General features: G+C 51.9%; 1 protein-coding gene across 3 annotated transcripts in view; it reads left to right on the plus strand.

Annotated features, from left to right (window-relative positions):
• The first annotated feature begins 1,719 nt into the window (after positions 1-1,719).
• LOC102572648 (mitogen-activated protein kinase kinase kinase 3) overlaps positions 1,720-17,347 on the plus strand; it is a 107,263-nt gene continuing 91,635 nt past the window's right edge. For 2 of the 3 annotated variants that reach the window (XM_014609063.3, XM_014609066.3), the window contains exons 1-2: positions 1,720-1,803; positions 9,108-9,189. The gene's annotated coding sequence lies outside the window, so the exon portion shown is untranslated. Of the gene's footprint in view, positions 1,804-9,107; positions 9,190-12,308; positions 12,405-17,347 lie in introns of those variants that run through there. The other variant, XM_014609065.3, reaches the window with a different exon arrangement.

Consider the following 17,347-nt stretch of genomic DNA (forward strand, 5'->3'; position numbering starts at 1 on the left):
GCTTGATGACTGAGTTTGGGGTAGTCTTGGTTTTGGCTTGGAGTTGGCTGATATTAAAAAGCTTACCATTTCTTCAGTAGTTCAGCTCCACTCCAAGTGGAATATTGTTGGTGATCAGATGTAGCATCACAGTAAGGAATATTGAGAAGGATGTCGGAGCAATTAGTATTATATCTAATACTCTTCCTCTAAAGCATTTACTTGCCACTGTTGGAGACAGTACGATGAGTGAGATAGACCAAGACAGACATTCTTACTACCTTCACAGAGCTCTAGTCTGGTCCTATAGAGTATTTCTCCATCCAGGGAGTGAAATCCAGAAATGCATCGTCTTCCCCAGAGACACATTTCTGGTACATGACAGAAGCTCACAGAAGAGAAATCACCTGGGGTGGGATTTTCAGAAGGGCTGAGTGTTGGCCTGACTTGGCTCCCACAAAAGCAGTGGGACGCTTTGGAGGATGAGCTGTATTGCTTTATGCCTTCATTTCTGAAGCTAAAGAGCCATAGCTCTGTGCAGGCTCCCACAGCGAAATGCCCGTGATTTATCCGGTAAACGTGTCTGTTGTCTGCAACACACGGGTTCGTTACTCGTTACGTGCCTCCCAGACAGATGGGAGCCAAAGCTTTTGAGCCTGCTAAGTTCCTGGGCAGTAAGAGTCGAAACAAAGGTACAGAGGGGTGCAATCTTCTTCACGGGGCCAGGTGGCTTTGGATATTCTTACACCGCTTCCCAACTGGATGAGGAAAGCTGGGATCAGGGGTCATTCCAGCAACAGTTCAGTCCCCCTGGAAATCTCCCTTGTAAGCTCCACAAATACTCTGCGAGGGGGGAAACCTATACAATTACACCACGATCATGCCTGGTGCAGTAAAATCATTTATGGAGTGAGGAAACACAGAGCAGTTTGGGCCGAAGCCAGGCACTGTTATTCGGTATACAGAGAAGGGTTTCTATGGATTTTATTAATAGGTCATGGGGATTATATACTGGGATATGAGATCTGAATCTCTCAGGAGAGCTCCCCTGCTTGCGCTCCTATTGCCTTCAGAGGCAACGGCTCTTCTTGCTGCAGCTAATCTTTAGAAACGTGAGGAGCCTGGTGCTGGCTTCAGGGTCCTGGTGGGGTGCACGGCCCACGAGGGATCAGCCGGGGATGCTCAGATGCTCCAGCCCGTCCAGCACTGACCGCCTCCTTCAAGGACCTTTCCCTCCTTCCGAAATCAATCCAGCTCGGGCTGCACCTGCCACACGTACGTCGCTCTCGTGCCCTCAAGCCCTTTGCCCGCAGCAGAGCCTGGCATCCTATATCCAGTGCCCACCAAAGGGAGACTCCGGGGACATAGGTTGGAGCACTCTGACTTATGCAGGGGCCACACCAGAAACCCACCCCCGGTGGCTCCAAGGTGCAGGTGATACAGAGGTGTCCTGAAGCAACCGCTGCCTGCTCCTCGCCCCACCGAGGCTCTGCCCTGCGTGTCGCGGGGACCCAAGAGGCAGAGCCCAGCTCCCTGCAGCCCTGGCGCGGGGGAGCGGGCCGGGGCACGGCCCCCGCCTGGCACAGCCCCGGGGGCAGGGAGGGCAGCGCGGCGCGGGCTGGCAGGTCCCGGCCCCCGGGGAAGGTGCCCCGCCCGCCGCGCCCCCATTGGCTGGGCGGCCGCTGGCGTCAACACTGCCCGGCTTTTGTCCCCGCCCGCGGGCGCTGCAGCGCGGCTCGTTCGTCGCGCTCCAGTTTCGTGCGCATCAGCCGGCAGCTGCGGCACGTCTATGGGGCGGCCCCGCGGAGCTCCGGCGCGGACGGGGTAAGGCGTGCAGGGAGGGCATGTGCCCGGGGCATCGCTTGCTCCCGGGGGCTGATCCGGCCCGGGGCATTGCGGCGGGGTGGGGGAGCTCCCCCCAGGTGACACGGGCACCCTCTGCGCCGGGTGGTGTTGGGTGGTCTAGGGCTGATCCTGCCTCGGGCGAGGTGGTCCCCAGCCCCGCATCTCTGCCAGACTCACACCCCCCGGACCAGCTCCCGGCACCCTTGGAAAGTGCCAGCTCTTGGCTTTGCCCGCAGGCCATTCAATTGTGGGGCAAGGGGTTTGGTGAGACCCCGCCGTGGGCTCCTAGTCAAAATCTCCGCGTCCCCCCTGGAGCCGTGCGGGTGCCCTTGCAGTGCCAGCCACGCGTGCCTCCTGGAGAGGATCCCGGGGTGTCCCGCCGCGCCGTGCCACCCCGCTTCAGAGAGCGGAGATCTGCGCACAAGTGCAAGGCAGAGCTGTGGGGGGCAGTCGGCGGTGGGGGACACTTTGCTGCGGGAGGGGATGGCGGGGGGCCGTTTTCAGGGAGAGAGGGGGCTGCTCGGCACGCGGGAGGCTATTCCAGCACAGGTGTGCGCTGGGCCCGTGGGCATTATCAGCCAGCATTGCCGAGAGATGGCCCCCGACACTCCCCTGTTAGACTTCAGTGATTTTGAACTCGGGCGGTGGAGTCGCTGGAAGCAGGAGCTGTGCTGGGCTTCGGGACAGATCTCTTGATGCTGCGGGATGGTTTTTGCTAGCCCCAGACCTCAGACAAGCCCGGATGGAGCGAGAGGGGACATGGGCAGGGGTGGAAGGTCTGTGCCAGGCTGTGGGTGTGAGTTGCCGGGCGCGCAAATTGGCAGAGTGTGTGAGAGGAAGGTGTGTGTTTGGCCAGCTAGATTTATCCCCAAATTCCTCCCGCTGTTGGTGGGTTTTCTGGTGGTGACTGCCCCCCTCCAGGCCTCACGAGGGGCTGCTACATGGCTGTATACAGGCGGCAGTTTTAGTTTGCCGTGGATGACAGGTTCCCTGCAGAGGGAGACCTGTCCTGGGAAGGATGGAAAGCTCCTTTACCCCAGGGCAGGGGATGTGGCTGGGGACTGAGCTGTGCAGACCAAGAGAAAGCCGAGGCCTGGGAGCAGGAACATGACCGCTGGAGTCCAGGGCTCAGGGTGCTCGTGGGGTTTCAACGTAGCTGTTTCATGCAGGCAGAAACCCTGGTCATGGTCATTTGAAAAGTTTCTGGCCTCTGTGCACAATTTAACACGGCTCCCAGACAGAAACTTTGTTCGGAGCAGTTGAACAGATGCCTGAAGCCAGCGCTCGGAAACGCTGCGGGAGCCGAACTGCTTTGCAGCTGCTGAGCTCTGGCTGCAAGCAACTTACGGCTGCAGTTCTCTGCTACCAGAACCCCTGCTTTTTATTTTCTTCTTTCATGTTCTCATCTCCCATGAGACCAATGCAGAACGGGGATTCACCTGTACGGCAGTGCAGGGTGCATTGGATTCTGGGGGCTTTCCAGCTTTTAAAAGAATTTCTGTTGGACATGGGTGGGGGGGACATGTCCGAATATGGATTTAAAGGTGCTTTTGTACAGTCCTTTAAAATGATTCCTGTAGCTTTTTAAGGTTGTTTTTTTTCCCCATGTATCGACCTAGTCAGTGGGTGAGGGGGCATGTGCTTCCTTCTCTATCCCAGCTAAGGTGGTGAGGTCGTTTGGGGAGAACTGGCAGGGCTGTACAGTGTGGCGGGCTTGGCATCTCACCTGGGTCTTCCCTACCATCCTTACCTCCGACCCCTGAGGCTGGTGGGTGTGTCAGGAGTTACCCAGTGCTCCAGAGGGCTTTTTATGCTGAACTGGTGGATGCCCAAGGAAAGAAAGACTCACTTCTGTGAATATTAATAGGGTATAGAAAGATTATGGACTTGAAAACTCCAGCTGACTTGACCCTCCTCCCTATTCCCTTTCTTGCTTGCAACATGAAAACTACCTGCAAATGCAGAAATAGCTTTTAAGCGTGACTCTTCTCAGCTCACTCCAGAGTCCTCTTGTGACTGTGACCCCTCCTGGGAGGGAGGGAGTGTATACAGGGAAGGAGTGTATACAGGGCCAGCACTTACTTCAGTGTTTGACAACAGCAGGGCTATCACCAGTGTAAATAACTGACCATGCTCCCGGCTCCCTTCTTCTATCTCCCGTGTACTCATGAAGTACGAACTGAGCAGAGAGCCAAAAATGTACAGAACGCACGCTGTCCACCCAGCAGATGGAAAATGCATTATATGAGGATGAAGGGGGGAGATCTGGAATTCAACTTGGTAATTTTTTTTTTCTTCTCTGAGACCTCAGTTAATATTCACTATTCCCGGAAAGCTGTCTGTGATCCACTAAACCCTGAATCTGGCAGCGGGTATAAATTTACCGTCAGCCTCAGAATTTTAATTTTTTAGAAATGTAAGCAATATGAGATGAAATGACCGATCACGCTCCTCTGCGACTCCCTTCAGGGCTGGATCAAAGGAAGAACGTGTCTTGCAGCTGCAGAGATGGATTGTTGCAATGCAGTTGGCTCTAGACCTTCACCTGCTGCTGCAACAGCTGTTTCTGTCTTGGGGCCGCAGAGCTTGCCAGTCAGGATTGTATTTCTTTTGTTGCTGTCATCTATATTGAACAAGTGCCAGTTTTCAGAGCTCTCTATGAATTGAGCACCAGGGCTGACCGATACTGAGGCTGCAGCATTGCACGGTGCAAAGGAACAGGGGTGGCAAGCCAGTGGGATCACTTAGACTGGTGAATGCATGGACCAAACGTCAGGACTCCTGGGTTCTATTCTCGACTGGATTCATGGCGTTGGGGCAAATCCCACATACCTTTTTGTGCCTAAGTGTTCATGTCTGCAAATGGGCCTGTGATAGTAGGTGCAACGGGCCTATGAACGGTGAGGCACCATTAATGACTAGAAAGTCCTTTGAGCTTGTCAGATGAAAGACTCCGTAGACACGTCAAAATGTCACTTCCATGTAATAACATCAACACCATTTGCAATCTGTAGAGTATCCTTCAGTGTCTTGGTGGGATGTCTTTTAGCGATGGATGCAGCGTTGTGACCAACGCTTGCTGCGTGTTGTTTCTCTTCCTTTCCCCTTGCCAGAAAGGGAAGGAAGAGGCTTCTCTTGCTCAGCAGCTTTAGGATTGTGACTAGATGAGGAGCTGGCATTGTAGGCACAGTTGTTGGGTAGGCCTGCTGAGAAAGTGGGATGGATGATGGTTCATCCAGATCTGAGTGCAGATTTGTGCTGCTGCTGTTGGTACCTTGGCTAGAGCTGCGGCAGAGGTAGTGTTTTGCGGGGTGGGGAAGAAATGCTACCTGCACAGCTTGATCTGGACACCCTTGGCGTTCTACTTGGGAATAGCTCCCTGTAGACTAGGGGCCTGTCTACACTAGTAGGGGGGAGTCAGAAGAGAAGGATTTTAACACCAGGTAGCAGCCCAGGCTGCCCTGCAGGCCTGAACCTGAGCCAAAATCCAAGTTTCCTTGTCTTTGCTGCTATTTTAAGAGCCCCGTTTTGTTGCAGCATGGACACGATCAAGAGAGAATTCCAGCACTGTGTCCCCTGTGTTAAAACGAGGAAAGATTTATCAGTGTAATTAAAGCCTCTCCTGTCCCATGCACCGTGGGCTGGGAGAAGGTTGGAGGCAGCCCAGGGAGGAGAAACCACAGTAGCTGGGTGGCAGGAGGGCGGAGCTGAGGCAGGGTTTGGCTCAGAGCCTCGGGAGTTGTGTGGGCCGAAGTCCAGCTGGTGGTGTGTGCAGTGCATGTCCAGCCATGGCAGGCCTGGGACATGCTAAACAATAAGGGCCTGATCCTGGAAAAAGTGGGGCTGCTTCTCATATGAAGCATTGTACTCCATGGGAATTGCATCCCAGATCACACCCTCTGCAGAGATGGGCAAAATACCAAGCCCAGGCAGAGATTGGAGACCAAGCCACTTTATTTCCTGCCAGGTGTGTGTGTGGTAGCTATCTGAGTATGGGCATGCTCTGCTGCACTATTTCAGCGTCATCCCAAGGGGACCGGGGAGCCCCTTCTCTGTACTGGGCATTGCAGCCATGGGTGTGGCATCTTGGCTGGCTTCTTGGAAAGGAGTGTCTCACCATGCTGGAGTGAGCTGCTCTGGGAAAGAGCCCGGTGTTTTGGAAAGTCATTTTAAAATGTCTTGGTGAATGATGCAGCTGCAGGGAGGGAAGCCTCTAGCTTGTTCAGAGAACAGGAGGTTTAGGATGAGCAGAAGCTTTATGTATCCTTCCCCCATGCTGAGCCATCACGGGTCTTCAGCCTGCCCTGGAGGGGTGCTGGTGGAGGGCTGGGCTGGGCTGGGCTGAGCTTCAGGGCTTTGGCAGCAAACTCAGTTACTCATCCATGGTGGTTCTGATGGGGGAAGAAGCCTCTTAAGACCTCCCATGCTCGCAACAGGTATATAAACCACTGAGCAAGGAGCTGTTGTCATGATACTAGGTATGCAATATGTAGTGCCAGAATAGCCCCTGCCACCTTCTGAGTCTGGTCTTCAGACAGGCTGTAAATAGCAATTGCTCCATGGATTTACAGCTACTCAGCATCTGACTCCAGACCCGGGCAGGTTCCTTACACAAAGGATCTTACAATGGAGCTGAGGCTACATTGATGGGAAAAAGTAGCCAATCAGGCCTGTGTGATGTGAGCACATGGAAGTGTAGTGCATTCATTTTGGCAGTGGACCAGGAAAGTTACCCTCATGGAAAAACTCTTCCAAGCATAATGGAAAAATACAGTTTGAAGTTGATCCATAATGGGCAGTATCCCATTATAGACGCCCTGAATTCCCATACAGGGTCCTGCTTGGGATTGCCCTGAAGCAAGGTGCTAGCACCCTGCAAAATGATGCCAAATGTTTTCTGCCGTCAAGTGGATCCCAGCGCCAATCAGCATGGAAGAAAGTCTGGAGCCTCTGCTGGGCAGAGGGAATCTAGCATCTGGGACTAAGGAAGTCGGGGAATAGCTAGGAGCAGCTTGGCTTGGGCAGAGAGCATAGCACGAGGTCTATGCTTAGTTGTTTGTTACCAGTAAAGGAAATGGGACAGCAAGGGGTGAGTTTCTGCGGAGAATCTGTCTTGTTGGACTGTTTTGTCACCAGTTTCTGCCTGTCATTGGACTGTGAGCAAGGACTGTCCCTTTGGGCGAGACTGGTCAGAGCCTATTGAGCTGTGGCCACTACTGAGAACAGATAGCAGGCTGATGCCTGCAGTGTGCCACTTCTGTATGTGCTCCAGGAAGGACATGGGACTAGACCCAGGTGACTGGGCAGAAGGTGCCCATCCCAAAGCATCTGTGTGTGTAAGCCTGGAAATACTGCTGCTCTGAAATCAGAGCCTGGGGATTTGGCTGTGTCCCTGTTGGAGGAATTCACATTAGTTTAACTCCATTCAGATAGGCTGTTGCATGTGATGTGGTTTTACCCCCCAGCTTCCTTTGGCATGGATGCTAAGCAGAGCTGGACTGGTCTCCACAGTCCAATGACTTGCATTGCACCAGTGCAGCATGTGTATGTGAGGAGTTTCAGTCATCATGACACTAGGGCAAGCTCCCTTCATGCAGGCTGGTCCCACTAGAGGAAAGCAAAAAGCTGGCACCGCAGTGACTTTATTGCAGAGGTTCAAGATCCTGGTTTTCAGACTTGTCTGGTGCTGACTGCAGGGTGCAGTCACATGCCTTTCTGCAGCTGGTTGCATGCCGTTCACTCCATCTGCAAGCATGGTCCTAGCGATGCTGTGCTTCCAGTGAAGGCCCTGACCCTGTAAGATCTTAGCAAGAGGTGTGGCTGCTGCAGGACTGGGCCACTAATGAGCAGACTGTGCATAGCTCACAGATGTTGAATCATGCTCCTCTCTGCTCCCTCCCCCCTACTTCCTTCCTGCTAAACAGTGATTTAAATAATCGAAAGGATCCTGTGAAAACAGCTCTGCATAGCCACAAAACCCACAAGCTGGTCCTGTGATGTAGCTGGGGATGTGTTATGGCTCGTTCCAGCCAAGTGGGTTTGGCCCTGGTGACTTCGGAGGAGCTTTGCACGCAACACAAGTGTCAATGTGAATTTGCATGCTGGACCCGCTGCAATAACAGCCAGTGCGGCTCCCTCCAAGATCGGAGCACATCTCTGCTCTTGGCTATGGCTGGCAGAGATCCAGGGGCTGGCTTCTGCCAGATGCAGCCTAGGGGAGCCCAGCTGGCTGCCTCCCTCTATAGACCTGTGGCCTGGAGCTCCTCCATCCAGTTTGCAAAGATGGCTCTGATCCACATTTGCACTGGAGAGGGGCAGGTCCGTACCGGGGTGCTGGCTGGCCTTCTGCTTGCTCTGTGCCTATTTTCTACCAGGACCACGAGATAACAGATTGCTCCCTATGCCAAGCTGGGTCACTGGTGACTGCAAAAGGAGAGTACCACATGGCTTCCTGAAGGACCTCCCTTTCACCTGGGTTGCCCATCCAAGGGCTGACTCTGCTCCGCTTTGCCGAGCCTAAGAGATCCAGTGGGGCTGTGGAGCAGAGGAGCTCCGGTCGCTTTGACCTTTGATCAGCGCCTGATAAGACCAGGTGCTGAAAGCGCTGCACACCTCTGAGGCTCCCAGGTGCACGTCATGGGTGACTGAAATAACTTCACGTGTTGGGATTGCCCCGTGTGCACGCCCCCAAGCACTGAGGTGCAAAGGGCCAACGTACAGCACGGGTGTCTCGTTCTCTGTGTCGCTCAGCCGGTGATTAGAAGCTCCTTCTCTCTCTAGGGAGAAAATGTTGGGTTCCTGCCAGAAAAGCCAAAGCAGCAAGGCACTTGGCTCCATTAGCGCAGCAGGGGCAGAGGATGATGGCCAGCTTTAGCACCAATATTTCTGGTAGTCACAGGTCTGGAAGCACCCGTGACATTGGAGCCTGCTGAGGAGAAATCGCTGACCGGGGCTCCTGCTGCTTTGGCACCCTGGCACTCCGGCGGGGGCTGTTGCATGGGGGAAATGAAGTTAGTGCAGGGTGCAGCTAATGCACGGGGGGGAAAAAAGTGAGTCCTGCGGGGCACACATCACCCCTCCGTTCTGTGCTGGCTTCCCCTGCCTCCTGGGGCTCACTCCTGTTTGGTAAAGGCCCAGCGTTCCCAAACCGGGTAGTGGCACTGACAGCATCTTCCTGCCTCTGTTTTCAGAAGTGCCTGAGCAACCATCCTGGAGAGGCTGTTGCTGGAGGGGTTTTAACTGTTGAGTTTGCACTGACTGATCCGAGGTTTGTTAACTTTCAGGACATGCGGGTGCTGGCTTCTTCCCTACCAGGAGCCTCTGGGGAGGACGGTGAGCTGAAGGAGAGCGGCCAGGAGAACACAGGTATTTACTGACAGTTTTCAGGCTGGGCACGGGTCACTTCGATCCTTGTAGGTTGTGTGGGCAGCTGCGTCTGTGTCTTATCTTTGCTCTGCGGATTTATGTCTTCGGAAGCTGCCCAAAGACAAAGGGGAAAGGTGCTTTGAATCGACAGGTATGGAGCTAGTTCAGGTCACCTTCAAAAGGCACCCAGATTCGGCCTGTGGGTTCATGCATTTCTCACCGACTCCAGGCAGCTGAGCTCCCTGAGCACGGCCAGGCCTTTCTGCTCTGCTTAATGGCCTGCCATAATTGGGACCCGTCACTAGTGGGTAAGTCCCTTCCAGTAGCATGCTCAGCAGTGGCTGACACCCGCTGCCTGGCTGCACTCTCATCTTTCCAAAAGGAGATGTGTGTGGGGAACACTTTTTGTTTTGTATTGTTTAAATATAGGCTGGAGAAATGGATCTTGCCCTTGGATAAGTTTGTAATAGCCCTTAGTTCCCAATGAAGTGCGTTCCACAGTGTTCGACGGGTCCAGTTAAACCTCTCCCCTGCATGGAGGAGCGCTACACGACATGATGGCAGCCGTCAGTCCTTCCAGACCATGGTGTGTGTGTGAGAGGTCACGAGACCTTCGGCACGTGCCTAGGCAGGAGTATGGAGGACTGGAGGCTGCCCGGACAGCGCTATATGTATAATATGATATTTTCTGTGCTACTAAAGGGATGCTCTGCAGCCTTCTGAACCAGCTGGACTTCCCTAAGCACTGAAGACTACATGCCTGCATGTACCAGATTGCTGCAGTCCATCTGAAAGGGGACAAGGCCTAAATAACTGAGGCCGGGGCATTGCTTAACGAGACGGAGTTGCCTAGCTGGAGATGGTACACAGCAACAGTCTTGACTTCGGGGGGGGATTCCCTGAAATCCCATACCAGCAGGCAAAGTTATCATGTAGGAGCAGACATCCAGAGAGCTCAGCAGTGGGAGCTGGAAGAAAACCGCCCTTCCCTATATTGCTTGGTGGCCTAAGCTGTGTTGTTAAACTTGTCCACCCCTTTGGCTGACTTTTGAAGCACCATGATGCCTTATGTGGCATCGTCCTCTGCAGCTTTTTTTTATTGTGGGATGGGGAAAGAGGAGGACTTAGAGCAAAGACAGGTGGGCAGATGCAGGCTAAATGCATTTATCTTTGAGTCTCTCAAGTGTCAGTGGGCAAAGTCTAGTTCTTTCTCACCCTGCTCTGCCAGAAGCTTGTATCCGTGTTATCACAGTTGCAAAGTTTGGAAAATGTACGCGATTCTCTCTAGCCAGAAGAATAAACCTGCTATCAAGGACTGAGCAAAATAAAGCACGTGGAGTCACGGATGAGATCCAGGGGTTGTGCCCCATTAAAGGGCCCTTCTTGTTATCTGCAGGTATTAGGCAGGAGCACTGGGATTCTGGCAAGGTGTCAGCCTGGGGCTGGAAGATGTCTGTTCATTCCCTGTTCCCTCCGGCTGATGGAAGGGGGTACCACACTTTCCTTCTCCTCCACCCCCATCCCGTCTCTTGCTTCTCTGCCTCCCCTTCAGCCCTCGGGCTGCCGTGGAGGAGGGTGTTTTTATTTTCCTGTATCTCGCTTTGGCGTGGACCCGAGTTCTGTGCTCCGCAGGTAGGGCCAGGTGGGTATTTGGGATGCCTCTTCTCGAGAGACTTTGAACAGCATCTGAAGCTCCTTCCAGCTTGAAACTGGACCTAGAATCCAAGTACAGAGGTAGCCGTGAATCCAGTTACGTTTTGGACCATCTCCTGTGTAATACGTTGAGAAATATTTTTTTTGAAGGTTGCTCTGTGTGAAAGACCAGTTGCTTATCCAGCATTACCAAAGCAACGAGCTGTTGCTTTCCATGACTCATGAAAAAGCACTCTCTCAAGAATGGCTGAGATCACTGTCTTGGCCAGCTCTAGACATCTGGTTTCCTTAGCAAACAGCGGAGAGGGTGCAAATGGGGATTTCCAAACTTGTTTCTTGGGAAGAGTGGTCTGAAATTTTGGACTGTCTTAGAGCAAAACACTCTCCTTGTAGAAAGACATGCAGCTTTCACATCCCCTTTCATTTTCTGAGTAATTCGTGCTCTGTCTTTACCAAGGGGAAAATGCTAAATAACATGATGTAAAGGGACCCTGTATTTTCCAGACACATGTTGCTCTAAGCAAATGAGCATAGAAAGTAGAACAAGTTTTTTTGAGCAAATAGTCTCTAGGTTTTTGGGGGTTTTTTTTTTTTAGAGGCACGGGGTAGGTGATATAGAGATAGCAAGGAAGAGAAACCACAGCTGTGGTGATGTAACAGTTTGCTCAAGGACCGGGTAGTTGATTGATCACAGCATTTCTCTAAGTGGGGTACACATAGCCCTGGAGTGATGCCCCAAGCCTCTAGAGCAGGGATGGGCAAAATGCGGCTCGCGGACTGGATGTGGCCCGCCAGGCTATTCTGTCCAGCCCGCAGGGCTCCTAAAAATGTAGAAAATTAATGTTTATCTGCCCCTGGCTGCCTGTCATGCAGCCCTCGATGGCTTGCCAAAACTCAGTAAGTGGCCCTCCACCCAATATAATTGCCCGCCCCTGCTCTAGAGGGTACATGAGGGGAAGGAAAGTAGAACAAAGAGGAATATAAGTGGAGGGGAAAGAAAGTGAAGAAAAACACAACAGTTTTTTAGATGGTTAGAGAAGCTCCAATGTGGTGGAAAGATCAAGTGTTTTTTTGGGGGTTTTTTATGTTTTCTTTTACCTATTATCCATAACAGAGAATGATAACTGCCCACTGTAGGATAACCAACTTACAAGGGGGTGCATGACCCCGAAAAGTGAGAACCACTGGCTTAGCAAATTGTGAGTTGAAGGTATCTGGCTGGAGGGAAGTGTGTGTGTGTGTGTGTGTTGCAGTGTTATGTCAGTACATGTGTTTCTTTTTCTTTTCTCTTTACATATGTCTTGGTTCCCACTCTCTCTTTTTTTTCTGTTTATGTGAAAGCGGTGCTACTCATGCCAGCCACTTCTCCAAGGTGGACAAGGGTGAGTGGGAGGAGGAGGTGGAGGACTTTGGCTTGTGCAGGGTCACAGGATCCTTCTCAGACTGGTTTCACTTCGGCAGCCACTGGAAAGCAGCTGCCTCTAAGCGAAAAATCGGCTGGGACACAGTGCAGTGGCCGTCTGCAGCAACTTGGATCAAGCAGCAGAAGAGGAGGGGTCTAGGTAGGCAGAAAGCAATTTTTTGAATGAGGATCCAGAGTATTCGTTTTACCACCTCTGTGTCTTGCTGGAGACTGAAATGCGGCAGCCGCACCAGGCTTGGGGCTGGGTTTTCAGAGATCATGCACGTAGCCTTACTAGCCAGCTTCAAATCTCTAACTGCAGTCGACTGAAATCCTGTTCTGCGCGTGGCTTCTGCTAGTCCTTTAACTGGCTAACCGCTCTTACGCGGCTGTGCCCAGTGTGTTACTGAAAAGCACCAGGCAGTCCCTCCCCTCTCACTGGTTTCGGGGACTCTTTTCTGCCATCCAGCAAGCAAAGGCTTAGCGGTGAACAATGTCACTGAGCAGGTTTGTGCTTACTTCCTTGTAATGTCAAAAATGAGATAATTCAGAAATGTAGCAGCATTTGCCAGCAAACAACAACGCAGTTTCCTCTTCGTACTCGTGTGCATATCCTGCAAGTCGGGAACAGCCGCTGCCTATCATCTTGGCCCAGGCAGCTCATGGGAAGCCAATTTTTTTTTCTTTAAACTGGTGGGGCCAGAGTTTTAGCTGTTGGGGGGTGTCTCTGCAGTCACTGCTATGCCAGCTCCCACCAGCTTTGAATCTAGCCCTTGGTAGGCGGGCTTAAAACACAGCGCTCAAGAAGCACGTTTTAATTCCCCTCCTGCCAGGGATTGCTCTTCAAGCTGTTCTCCTGCTTTCCTCCAAACCTATTTTTGGGGAAATGTGATGATCTTAGCAGATGTAGACACCCTGATTAAGCCTCTCAAGAGCCTGGCGATGGAAAGAAGCACAGTTGTGCTGAGTGATGATTATTGTTACTAGCACCGTGATAATGCCTGGAAGTCTGACGCTTGGACTAGGGCCCCGTGGTGCTAGGTGCTGCACATGGAACGGCTTGGCTTGCTTTGTCACCTCTGTCTTGTAGCAGTCTTGTAGGCCAGTGTCAATGCGGAGTAGTGCCAGTGAAGTCTGTCGAGTTAATCTCAGGACCCGCTGTGCCTTCCTTGCCTCACTGATGTGAGGAACCCCACTTGGCTGAGCCCCACACCTATTGTTGCTGGGTACCTAGGATAGCCACGATGGAAGTACATGGGATGGCAGGAGTGGTTTCACATCACTGGTGCTCTGCCACTGCAGTACTTGTATCCCTCAGCATCACGGCACTGCAGGCCCATCTGAGAAGCGCATAGTTGTGCAAGGCCAGGTCCCTCCAGTACATTTGCTGTCAGGAGCCTGCAGTGTTGCTCCTCGCAGGCTGGCCCTGAACGGCACGCAGAACATCCACCTTGCACAGCTGGAACTCGCTCTTTGAGCTTTACTGTAGCTCTACCCTGTGTCGCACTGAAATGAATGGGAGGTGGCCATCCAAATGCCTCTAAGCACCATATATCTTCCTCCTGTGGCTCTGGAGCTGTGTCTCGTGCCAGCTGCGAAGGGCTGGAGGGACCCTTATGACAGCTGGAGACTGTGGGCCATCCCAGGTCCAGCGTCCTGGCTGCAGGGAGAGGGGGATCCCAGTAGAGACTGCTGTGGCTCCTCAGTCCTACCTGAAAGACACCTATGCATGGGGGGGGTCCTTCAATGGTCAGCTAAGCCATATTCCTGGCTGCCTTGCTCTGTAGTGCCCCTGCACCCTGGCCCTCTAGGTCCCCTTTCACTGGTGCTGAAACCTGTAGTCCTGATTTCCCATTGTGGTTCTCGATACCCGGGCTGGCTGGGTGCTAAGCCCTGCTGTGCACGGGATGTGTGTTTCACCCACTCTGCTATGGTGTAAATGATCTTTGCAGACCAGCACCAAGCACCTAAACCTTAAAAACCGCAAGGGAGTGAATACAGCCCTCACCTCTTGCTGACACAGACAGGCACTTGATTATGGGGCAAAGTCTACTGTCTTTTTCAAGATAAACTGCACGGGGCAGCCTCTAACACAGCCTGTAAGACAAACACATCCCAGCCCCTGATAGCCCTACCCACATGAGTACGGCTAACTGGTCTGAGCAATCTCACTAGCTAATTATGCAAAGCAACGTTTAAAGGCTTGTGGCCTACTTCTAAGCATAGAAAAAGGCTGGAGTCACCAAGTAACGACCAGCTATGGCCTGCGTGCATGTTGTGCTGAGCTGGCTAGAGCGTGGGCATGCGGCAGTGCCATGACAGGACCGCTTCTGGACTATGTGTCCTGGGCTTTGCACTGCTAAATCACCCTTGCAGAATTTCCAGGGCTCGGAGGCTCATGGTTTCTGCAATGCTCTGGTCCTGCTATTGCTGGGAAGATGAGAGACGTGACTTAGCACAGTGGTTCTCAACCTTTTTGGATGTGAGGCATCTCTCCATAATGCTTGTGAATTGAGTGGCTGCTAGGTTCAAAAGCTAATTTATATCCTACAGTGGGTATCTCATTGCAGAGGTGCTGTGCAATGCGGCTGGAGGATAATTTAGGCAGGGACAAGCCTGAGCCTGCATTTCTCTACTTAGCTTATCTGCTTATCTCCTCCCATCTTGTCACACCCTTCAAAGGATCTGGCAGCACAGTAGGGTATCCAGCATCCTGGTTGAGAATCACGGACTTAGCAACACAGGAGCGCAGCATTAAGTGGCCAGGGGGTGACTACAGTATTAATAGATTAAACCAGTGGTGCCCAACTCATTCAACTCTGCAGGCCACATCTGGTGCACGGGGCTGCCTGTGAATCTCGAAATTTGGTGGCAGGGCAAGTGGTGGCAGGGTTAATTGCCACAGCTCTGGGAGCTGCAGCAATTACCACTTCCACCACTCCCCACACCGCCAAATTTCTGGACCCGTGGTGGCCCCACAGGCCAGATGACATGGTTTTGTGAGCTGGATCCAACCTGTGGGACATATCTTGGATTCAGCTCTGTGCACTGCATAGGCTGTGACCATCTCTGCACAGCAGCCCTGCCTCCTCCTTCCAGCAAAAAGCCAGACAAATGGACTACAGCAAAGACATCCCTGTGCTGTTACAGAGGCTGTACCTTGCCCAGCTTTTGCTTGCCCTGCTACATCTCTGCTGGACCAGCACCTCAGCAGGTTGAAACTGGGTAATTCTAAGGTGTGGGACTACATCAGCGTGCACGTATGGAGGCTCTGGCCCCTTGACTCAGAGAAATTCTTGCTTTATTCTAGTGTAAGTGGGAGCAAAATCTGGCCTGCAAAGTATAATCTGCTTTACTGCTCTAGTATATTGTTCCCCTGCACCTTTTAAGAGCATTGCTTGATGCAGCAGCTTCTTATTAAATTGCAGTGATGATAACTATTACTCCTGCCCTGGTTACTGGCATGCTTACAGCTCTCTCAAAATCTGAGACTTGCAACAGCGTGTAGTGCAAATTGCCCAGACCTCACCTAGCTAGATCTAAATACTCAGAGGCCAAGCAATAGAGCAAGTACAAAGCGTGTTCGATCAGTGCCTCGGATAGTAACGCCAGCGTGTGCATGCATCTGGGAGCTTTTAGAAGTTGAAAGCCATGTGGATACAAGTTGTTCTTCAGACAGTTTCACTTCTTTTTGGCTTCCTTCGCTTGTGGTGCATTCACTCCTGTTTGGTACCAGCATTTTGCATTACCAGGAACATAACTCAGATAACCTACATGCAGTGAAATGTTGTCAAGGGGGTAGTGACCTCCTAAAAGAAGCAAAGCCTACATGTTTCATTACAATGTGGGAGATAATTATCCTGTGACTAAGCACAAAGGCTCAAGCTGGAGAAAGTCCCATTAGATCATTTATTCCATCTCCTTGCCAGTATGTGATGGCTTTGTACAGAATACTTTCTCATGCTGCAGAGGGTACGAGGAACAATTTTGTAAACCGGTGCTGTGTTCAGCATATGCATGCAAGGGAACAACTCTGTGCATGTGAATACTCATGCATGGCATTGATAGGGGCTTGCAACTCTGGACCAAAACAAGCCAGATCAGTGTGTGTCCAGTATGCAGTACCTGTTCCCACCTGCTCCTTATGCTCATAGCTGTCCCATTGATTTATGGAAGTTTAAAGTTGTGCAGCTATTAGCCTGTAGGACTTTTTCACACTCTGGAACAGTGATTCTCAACCAAGGTGCCTTGAGATCCTTTCAAGGGTGCCACACAATGTTAGCACTGGTAGGTCGACAAACATGATGTACGAGAGAAACCCAGAGATTTCAAATAGAAATCCATAGCTGCGGTCTTGCCAAGTTCTTTGCAGCGGAACAAACTGCTCTATATTATTTTTCGTTAGGCAAAAAAAGAGTGAAAACTAGGAGCTGGCATTTTCCAAGGGGGACTCGAGTCTATCCAGAGATGCTTCGCATCTAAAGGCTGAGAACCACAGCTCTAGAAAGAAATGAGCTTTGCCTCTTTGAATGCGGTGGGTATGAACTTCTCAGTGAGGGAGGGTCAGTCCGCCAGCCGTCTGCACATCTCAGCGTGCTGTGATTTGTGAAGCTACTGAAGAGGCTCTTGTAAGACGTGTCAGAAAGGTGCAGGTAGGAATGCTGTTACAGCAAGGGTTGTAGGGCTGGAATTGCTGGTGGCAGCAGAGGGATTTCTGCACAGTTTAATTTGTTATGCTGCTTGCAGCGCTGAACTTCTGCACTCTTGTCTGTCTGTCTGTCTGTCTATCTCATCTCTGTGTGTTCTTACTTTTAATTATATAATTTCCTCCAAAATCAGCCATGCTGCTGTCTGGGCTAGCTCCAGCAAGATGCTAACTGCAGTGACAGCGGAGTGCACTCGGCTCCTGCCAAGACTGAGCTCAGACACTTGTACATAGAGGGGCTGGTTCCCTTCTCACTTGGGTCTTGGCTCAAGATAGATCCTCCCGCACTGTCCTAGCTCCCACCAGGGGACAGAAACAGTTGGCTTAAATTTAGGCCTGGGGTGAAGTTCTTTCCCGAATCAAGACCTCTACCAGTTTTTGCATCAGCATAACTCCAC

This window comes from Alligator mississippiensis, chromosome 5, assembly GCF_030867095.1.
Source record: "Alligator mississippiensis isolate rAllMis1 chromosome 5, rAllMis1, whole genome shotgun sequence".
NCBI lineage: Eukaryota > Metazoa > Chordata > Crocodylia > Alligatoridae > Alligator > Alligator mississippiensis.